Source organism: Cynara cardunculus, assembly GCF_001531365.2.
Source record: "Cynara cardunculus var. scolymus isolate 2C chromosome LG 2, CcrdV1, whole genome shotgun sequence".
Classification (NCBI taxonomy): Eukaryota; Viridiplantae; Streptophyta; class Magnoliopsida; order Asterales; family Asteraceae; genus Cynara; species Cynara cardunculus.
Window position 1 is genome coordinate 63534032 of NC_037529.1, and position 8607 is coordinate 63542638.

The window sequence follows — 8607 nt, forward strand, 5'->3', positions numbered from 1 at the left end:
ATTGGACTCTTATTTAACTTTTGCTCCAATCCCTGTGGACGATATTCCGGTACTTGTACCACTTTATTACTTGGAAAGACGACGTTGGACCGTATTGTATACTTGCTTTGTGGCCTAATTTCTTTAGTCTGAAGGTGTGAAATATAACCGACCAAGTAGCTGCTCTTTTCATTTTTAGTCTACATAATGAACAGTAGCTGCTCATGTTACCTCCAATCCATATAACGAACATATAATGTTCATTTTAGCTATATAATGAACACTAGGACCGAAATAACAAATGTTTATGTACTAGACAGCTACTGTTCATACTCGTTATTTAACACAGGAGTACATTTTTTATATTCAGTACATATAATGAACATATACAGTTCATACTATGTATATATAATAACCAGTCTACAACAAGAATTTTAAGAGGTATGTAATAGATACATAATAAACATATACTGTTCATACTAGTTATATGATGTGTTTTAAGATTATCAGATTTTTGAATCTTGCACGTAATAAATCAGAAAAATGTGGTGAACGTGGTTTGTGATAGACAATATACACAAACAGCCCCTATATGAAAGTACAATAGCTTACGTGAATATCTCTCAAAACAGAAACATAATTATAATAGTTTACAAGTTACCTCCTTAGTGATGCGACTATCTTTGGCTTAATATCTTGCACTTGCTTCAGCCACGTTTTTTGATGCGATACCCACTTCAACATCTTTCTCACATGCTCGATCCTGGCTGGTGGATATACGTTTCATTTCTGCGTATCCAAATCCGCCACGTCTAAGATCCACCTCATGCCTTTTCCACAACAGGTCCATTGTCCAAGCCTTCATAGGATGTGTATCGTTGGCGATCTGGATGTGTTCACATTTGGTAGTATGGACATACAGCAATTGTAAAGAATGAATAAATTAGTTGTTTTTTTTTGCGCTAATATTAAACCTCTTGTATTGAAATGTGTTATGACAAAAGTAACTTACAGTCAAACATGTCAAGGGGCCTGCATAGAAAGATAGAAGGTTGTCTCTATTCCAACACATCTTACTTGTCATAATACAATTAAATATGTACTTACACCAGTTGATGTGTAGAATCATATTTAAGCTCCGAATACGTGACAAGAAATGCAGGTTGCAAACACCAACCCGGCTACACTCCGTAAGGGTGTTGATGACTATCACTAAGAAGCTTATCTTGAACATGGCCCCCGCATCACCTGATTTTTGTACAACAATCATTACATCTTTCAGCCTCATTATGTCTTTTGAGAATTGCTTTCGCCATGCGGTAATGATGTCATCGATGGACGGTGATGGATCAACTGAATTAAGGTATACTCCTCCGATGGGCAGGCCCAGCACGTCGTGTATAGATTTCACTGTTATAGGTATTACAGCAGCGTTCATCGTTATGTTCATGGCTGCCGTATCTAGATTATCCACGACATAAAACCCCATTTTTGTCGGGATCCCGTCTACAGTCATATCCAACAGGGACGCAAATCCCATTTCCTTGATCGCTGCCCGTTGGTCAACGGTTAGGGACTTCACTGTTTCGTATAATGTCTTTGGAGAAGTACGAATTCTAATGCATAAGTTCATATCCTTCGCATCAGTCGGCCCAACCATTCCTTCCTTCTCGTGTCTAATTTCTAAGCCTTTATCCTTCTGATTTACTATTGATGTTGCCTTACCACGTGTCTGGTCAAGGCTTTGGAAATCACTATCGCGTGACATAAATTCTTTCATGAACATTTCCCCTACGACAGTTAAAGAAATGAATAAAAATAGATCATTATATCGTTAGTATGTGTGTTTGTAAAACGTTAATTATTTGTAAAATTATAGAAACATATGTATCGGGACATACCTGCATCTACTACACCAGTAACGTCCTTTATGGGGTGATCCATTGTCTGGATGTTAATTTCTCTACTTGAGGGATCTACAGTTCGTATGTTGTCAGTCTTAAGAAGCCGAGCTGAATACATAGAAGAGTAATTGTTAGAAAGAAAACATTTTTCTGTGAAGTTAGGATTCATAGTCTGTCGTCATATTTGTCTATCTGATACGATTAGTATGCATCAAACATACTTGCTTGTTTTGACGAACCAATCACCTTCGACTTTGTCAGTATCAATACCATTCATGATGATGCACCTATACATCTCATCTTCGTTAGTGTGGATGTCATAACAATGGATACTAAGTCTAATTTTTATCATATAATATCACGATAACATTAACCCAGCATATACAAATTGCACGAAAGATATATATATGAACCATGGTTATTGATACACATTCCCCATATGAACATGAAGAGATATTGTTCATTATACAGATAAAAAACAACATGAACAATTACTGTTCATTACAACATTGACTAAAATCAACATGAACAACAACTCATATGAACATATAGCTACTGCAGACAGTGAAACAAACTGAAGATATATGTATGAACAGCTACTGTCCATATTTTGTATGAACAAAATTGAATAAATGTGCTATCGGTCTTGTTCACACACACCGAATTACATAACCGTAGACGGTGGGATTTAACTCCAAAATCAAGGACAGAAGTATAAACAATATAAGTTCTGCTTTAACTCTGTTTTTATGTCCTAAGGAACCAGACCTGTAATCCTTTTAACGGGAAGTGTTGCGTGTGTGCCACTTAACCAACCATGTTGTGATTGAGTCTAGGAGATATATCACTCGTATGAAGAGATATTGTTCATTATACAGATAAAAAACAACATGAACAACTACTGTTCATTACATAATAGACTAAAAATCAACATGAACAGCCACTCATATGAACATATAGCTACTGCGGACAGTGATACAAACTGAAGATATGTGTATGAACAGCTACTGTCCATTAGGTTCACTACCTATCGGCAATGAACAGCTCTAAATATATGTTACTAGTTTTATGTAAAACTGATTTACTTCAAGGATTTTCGACTTGAAACATTTCAATTCATTCTCCTTTGAAGGTCCCATGGATTGATGTTAGTTTTTCATGCCTGCTCTAAATAGTGCCAAAAAGATGACAGACCAACAAAGCAAAACATTTCATAAACCCAATCAAAACGAACCCGATATATCTCATACAGAGGTTGATGTGTAAGATACATGCTGACTGTCACAATACAACTGTTTCATGTAATAGCTAATATATGTGAGATACAGGCCACTTTAACTGTAAATATTTTTAAAAGCTGAAAAAAAGCATTCACATTTTATACACGATGGAAATGCATGATAAATAATATTTACGATTATTCAACATTATGTTCACTTTATACAGTGATATTCACTACCTATTGTGATTGTGTCATGGAGATACAAACTTACTTTTCCACCAAATTTGAAATGGAACCTTGCATCACTGTGCTATCTTTCTAATTCTCTAGTTTTTTTGGATGTCATAACAATAGATACTAAGTCTAATTTTTATCATATAATATCATGATAACATTAACCCATCATATACAAATTGCACGAAAGATAAAGGTATGAACCATGGTTATAGATACACATTTCCCATATGAACATGAACAACTATTGTTCATTATACAGATTAAAGACAACATGAACAGCTACTGTTTATTACGTAATAGAATGGACAGTAGCATGTATGCATATATTTTAAAAGTCCACATATCTAACAGAACAATAGATACTTCCTATATAAAGACGTTATCAGACAATGGATACCTGCTACTGTCCATTCCATAAATGTTCCCTTTATCTTTTCCTCCCCTTCTAAATTCAACTATTTGTCATTCTAACCACCGGAACCTCTCTGTTTTGGTTGATCATTTGCCCCATCCCCCCTTCACCCCCCCCCCCAATCCACCCTTCTTGTTCACATACATCTTTCTAGGGATCATGCATCTATCCAACAAGTGTCTACTGCTGTATCTAGATTNTTTATCTTTTCCTCCCCTTCTAAATTCAACTATTTGTCATTCTAACCACCGGAACCTCTCTGTTTTGGTTGATCATTTGCCCCATCCCCCCTTCAATCCACCCTTCTTGTTCACATACATCTTTCTAGGGATCATGCATCTATCCAACAAGTGTCTACTGCTGGCCCAAGTATGAATTCTCATCCTTCATATACGGTTCGTGTTTTGAATTCTTGACATATCCCCCCCACCCAATGTTTCTGTTGAAAATGCTATGCACCCTCCCTTAACTAATTCAACTTCTTCTACTCATCGTGCTCATGACAGTCATAATAAAAGTGTGTAAATCTATAAATGAACTTACTCCCAATAATACTATGCGTGATAATGACGATAATGTGGACATATATTTGTTTGATTATGCAGACTCTAGTGATACCTTCCAAAAAAAACAAAATATATCCTAATGTTTCACCTTTTTATGCTAACTCGAGTTTAGTTAAATAAAATGCTAGCGCTATTACTAATTCCAAAGATTCTTAAAAAATGTATCACTTCTAATGGATAACACTCGTCTATACTCGATAACTCTTTTGATCATGTGCTAAGTAGCTCTAAAAAACAAGACAGTGGCATTTTTAACTATATCAAATCGTAGTGAAACTGTGGACAAGCATTGACTTAATGTGAACAGATGGTCAACTACATAAAAATATAAAATAAATATCACCATTGAAAGAGTCAGAATCTCAAACCAAAAAAAGAAATATACTTGTGTTCATTGACAACATTTAGGCTCTAAATAAATCATGAACACGTTATTTTTCAACTCGTTGAACATCTCACATTAACATATTGTATCTGAATTGTCAATGATAATAACAAATAATGTTAACATACATAGTTGATCATGTGACTATAAACAACACACTGGTGATCACATTATTTTTATCCAAAAATATGAATAACATGTACTATTCAATTAAGGTAAGTAAAAATTATAACAAAAAAACATAAACACACATGTGTTCATCTAGAACATTTTGTCTCTAAAAAAAACTTATCAAAACATGTTCACACACATATCACATATGAATACACGAGTTACGCACAAAAATTGCAAAACAGCTATGAAGACATGCATAGACTAAACTAAAGTGATATAGTTTCTATGGGCAACCGTACCAATGCATATATGGAAGAAGAAATTATAGATGAGCATATTGCTTTTATGGCTAGGGGTAAAATGTCCCGTGGATTGAAACATACAGACTATATTATGGCAGACGCTAATTTGAACAGGTGGTCATCTACATGTGTGCAGTTGCATGAACAATTAATGTACATATGTGTACAATTTGTACCATATGGACAAACAAAACAATATGACGGTCGCTTACTTAATTTTGTACAAACTTGTATACAGAAAAACGGTGGACGCCATCCTCCGATGCAAATGATATATAGTAACTGTGGTGAGTGTGTTTTTGCAGCACACTCGAACATCAGTGTAATTAATGTATGTATTGTGAAGTATTGATTGTGTGTCACTTGACCGAACAAGTTGTGATTTATGAATGGGGATATATCACTATTTTGATGCCCCAGGATCATCAATGTAATTCAAAAATTCATTTTAAAAATCTGATCAGTTTTCTATTTACTCAATGTGAATCAGTTTACATGATATGGTACATCTACTAAATGAGGAACAAAAGATTGAGTATACTATACAATCTGTGAACAATTAAAAAAGTGATATTTCACCCTTGATGATATATTCTGTATTAAATTATCATATATGTATTACATTTTGTATTACATCTTCATATATGTGGTGTGAGACATATATGAAAATAAGAAATAATTATCACCGTCATAAGAGTCAGAATCTCAAACCAAAAAAAAGAAACATATGTGTGTTCGTTGACACAACATTTAGTCTCTGGTCGATGAAGCTTGTGTTCACATGAATCACCTCTGTTGTAGGTATGGAAACCTAATGTGAACACCTCTAATTTGATCACTAAAATATGGAAAACACATTGTTAATAACATGTTGTCTAACTTGCAAATGAACAACATATGATAAGTTTGCAATATTTGGTCTAGTTGGGTGAGACAAATGTGCAACCAATATCGATGAAGCAATGAACAACCACAGATCAATGTTTAAAAATTTCATCAAAGTTAAAATAAAGAGTACATGCATGTTTATTTTTGATGAGATATGTTCATATTAAAAGCCAAAAATTTGAAAATCAGCACACTGCCATAGGTGTGTTAACTCGTACGGACATTTCATATGAACATATTATCCTGAAATGTCAATGATAATAACAACTAATGTGAACATACCGAGTTTATCATGTGAATATAACCAACACACTGGTAATCACATGATTTCAATCTAAAATATGAATAACATGTACTATTGAATTAAGGTAATCAATAATTACAATAAAAAAAACCCTAAAAAACATAAACATACATATGTTCATTTAGAACATTTGGTCTCTAAATAACTTATCAAAACATTTTTATCGATGAAGCTTGTGTTCACATGAATCACCTCTGTTGTAGGTATGAACACCTAATGTGAATACCTCTAAGTTGGTCACTAAAATATGAAAAACACATTGTTAATAAAATGTTGTTTAACTTGCAAGAGAACAACATATGTTGTTCAACATTTGGTCTAGTTGGGTGAGACAAATGTGCCACCAATATCGATGAAGCAATGAACAACCACAAAGCAATGTTTATAAATTTCCTGAACTTTTAAAATAAAGAGTACATGCATTTTTATTTTTGATGAGATATGTTCATATTAAAAGCCAAAAATTTGAAAATCAACTCACTGTAATAGGTCTGTTAACTGAAAAAAATAGAATGAAGTGTTTCTCATAAAACATATAGTCAATAACAGCGTAAAACTCGAATATGTAAAGCTTTTATATTTATTTACCTTTTTGAGGTTCATTAAGCATTAGAGATGGCTGTTTTACTTCCATTGTTTCTTGATTAAGACCTCGTCGACTTGATGATTCCGTGTTGTTTGTCTTTTCATCCACATCGACCGGGTTGTCGATTGTATTCTTGAAATTTGAGAATGTGTACTTCTTCATGATTCTTTCGCTCATTCTCCGTTCTGTAGTCAAGATTGAGCAAATATGAACGGATTTCAAGTATTATCACAAAATCGAAGCCCTAATTTCTTTTAAGCATACCTCTTATTCTATTCTCATCGCCTTGCATTCCTCCGAAATCGTCCATTGTGTGATGACGATTCTGAACCAGATTTTTCGCTGATGATGAGCAATGTTTTTTCGATCAGATTGGCGGTTTTGTGCTTGATTACAGGATACGGGAATCGACTGCGATAGTTATGATACTATTGTTTGACAGAAATACCTCTGAACAAATTGTTCATAGACATATCAATAAATATTTAATTAATTGAATATTTTTTAACTCTCATTTAATAAGGACCGTTTGATGAGAAAATTAACGACCAAGATCGGGTTAGCATAGTTGGCACAAAATATTGGGTTAGTATTCGAACCAGCCCCTATATATATATATATATTAAAAGATTGAATGTATATTATTTATTTCTAACTAAATAGGTAATTCATGATGTGCTATATCCTAATTATGTTTAGAATCTAAAATTGATATTTTTTGGATATTAGTATATAATATTTTGAATGACAAGTAAAAATTAAAGTTACTCGATATGTTTTAAATATTACTTGATATGAGTTTGGATATTACACGATATGTTTTAAATATTACTCGATATGGTTTTGGATATTACACGATATGTTTTGGAAGGTTTTTGTATTAAATTAAATTTCTTTTGCTCTGAGGTAATTAATTATTATATGATGTTGTTATTTTTTTGTATTAAGTTAGATATTCCTTTTGATTTTAAGTTTATTGAAGAACATGTGGGATTTAAACATGTGTGGTGTCTTTAATATTTGATTTAGAATAGCTTACATAAACAGGAGAAACAAAATCCTCGTTTGAAAGGTGAGTGCGTAGTCAAGGACTGACTTCTTTAGGAAGTGAGCAGCGTTAGTGTACTGCTGCTTATCAACTGGAATCTCGAGAAGGGCGAGATGATTGTTGAATTTGAAGTTCACTCCTCGATGTCAAAGTTAACATTCTCGGCCGATTCCATTTCTAGTCAAGAATTGTTGACATGCATTGATTATTCAAGGCATGGAACGCCTATTTCTTTACTTTTAGGTAGTTAATTTTCTTTTATCCCAATCTTCAGTCCTTTTTATTACATTATTTTTCATTTGTTTATACTTGGAGCTAAATTAAGTGATTGACTTGTCTTTACACCATTAAAGTAGCTAAATCTTAAACTTGAATGCCTATTATTCTTTGTTGCAACATTCCTCCAGCATTGATCTTTAAGAAATGACTTCTTAAAAAGGCTTTATGAATTCAGTTGTTGAATGAAGATAAGGACAATTTTTTGTTGAAATCTTGGATAAAGACTAAAGATCTGAAGTATAAGATTTTTGGAAAAATGCTTTTTGTACTTGATGTGATACTCACTTTTACTTTTGTACTTCTTGTCTTTTTTTTAGGAGCCCTTGCTTTCCCAAGAGCTTTATCTTTTCTTCTTCTATTTTAGTATAAATAGAACCACTT